Source organism: Podarcis raffonei, chromosome 11 (assembly GCF_027172205.1).
Source record: "Podarcis raffonei isolate rPodRaf1 chromosome 11, rPodRaf1.pri, whole genome shotgun sequence".
In the NCBI taxonomy this organism is placed as follows: Eukaryota; Metazoa; Chordata; class Lepidosauria; order Squamata; family Lacertidae; genus Podarcis; species Podarcis raffonei.
The window spans coordinates 11,179,169-11,181,157 of NC_070612.1; positions in this window are offsets into that span (position 1 = coordinate 11,179,169).

Below are 1,989 nucleotides of genomic sequence, written 5' to 3' on the forward strand. Positions count from 1 at the left end.
TGATGTTTTATTTTAAAGAGAATGGAATGGCTGGATGGGAGAGAAATCGTATTCAGGGAGAAGCAAGAGACCTGCCACACTGAAATATACTCTGAGTCGAGAGTGGATTTCATGCTCTTTATTCAGCTCATAGTGGTGAGGAGGAATGAAAGTCCCCTCAAAGTATCTGCTTTATATACATTATTTACACAATGGGCCCCACGTGATTGGCTAATTCCGGAATTCTCCTGTAGGCCAATCAGGTTGTGGATTCACTTCCATGTGGAGCCGGATTGGGTGGCTCCTGCAGACCAATCATACTGCTGCATTGTTCTAGGACCAATCAGACTGCTGCATTTTGGATCCTATTCAACTCAATACATAACACACATTAAGCAAAATTATAGCTTTCTGGAACCATGGAAATGCGCTGGCTGTGAGAGACAAGCTGGCACACACTTAGTTCCTTCCCAGTCCCTTTGGCATGGCACTGTGGGGCAGGCAGCTAAGCCAAGGTTTGACCTGACATGCAGCTGGGACCACTGGGATCGCGGTTAATCTCTCTCCTTAACCACGATCTGCAGCTAGGGACAAAAAGTTCATGAGGGGGGTTAGGACCCTCTACTCCCCTCGCAGAGCTACAATTCTCAGAGTGGTTTAGCAATCAATGCCTTTCCCCAGTTGATTCTGGAAATTGTAGCTCTCTGAGGGGAACACAGGTGCCCTAAATCTTATCAAAACCCTTAACAAACTACAGTTCCCAGGCTTGGGGGGGGGATACTTTCAAAAGTCCATGATATTGTTTTAAATATCAGGGTGCTGATAAGATAAGGACATTGGCATGATTATTGTAATAATCTGCGGTTTCATAACAGTGTATATTTAAAGTAGATGACTAAAAGAATAAGTCATGTTAATTTAGAATATGCAGGAAATGTAAAAAATAAATTTAAGGAACCTCAGAAAGAGGAAGGAAGTCGAGTTTTGAAATGTTAGAATGACTAAACCTATTGAAATGTATATAACTGAAAATCATAAATATAAAATAAAATAAAATACTGTTTTAAATATCTAGTGCAGATCACTCTGATCTAGACTGGATTTGTGGCACTGAGGCAGGAGTACAGTTGACCCCTTTCTTTATGCCGTTTCCCCAAATGGGGTCACTTCAAAAGCACATTAAAATGCTTCCACGTTGAAGGAGTGAGAAACAGGGCACCGTGCTGCGAAATGATTCCAAAGGGTAAATTCCTAGATTTCTTCTGTGAGCAGCTACCCCCCATTGCCACCCAAGAAGACATTAGTCGGGGCTTCAAACATAACTTGGAAATTGCACCTGCAAACATCGAGCTAGACCCTTTTGATGTCAATGGCTCCGCCTCCTCATATCCTTAGGCGGGGGGGGGGGTGTACTTTCAATGGAGTTGCTCTATGTGCGCTCCTAACTAGAGATACATTAAAGATGCACATCTTCACTTCCGGTTCTTAGCCAGAACGCAGGACAAGGAACCTTAGAAAAATCAATGAGAGTGACACACAGCCAGCATTTCTGGTGAAAATGGAACGCCGCCGTTATCTGTTGATTCTGTACGAAGACTAATATTTCTCTGTGGGCAAGTCTAGCACTTAATAATAATAATAATAACAATAATAATAATAATAATAATTTATTATTTATTCCCCACCCATCTGGCTGGGTTTCCCCAGCCACTCTGGGTGGCTTCCAACAAAATATTAAAAACAATACAGCATCAAACATTAAAAACTTCCCTAAACAGGGCCGCCTTCATTTGTCTTTTAAAAGTAAAATATAGTGGTACCTTGGGTTACAGATGCTTCAGGTTACTGATGTGTTGAGGCATCTGATCATAGCCTGCATTTTTAATCAAGGCTTATATTTTGATCAGATTCCTGTATTCTAAAAATGACCTTAAAGAAATATATTTGTAAATGTTTGTATCTCTCATGCCAGGCAGAAACCATACTCTGGCAGCTGTTTATCTTCTTGAT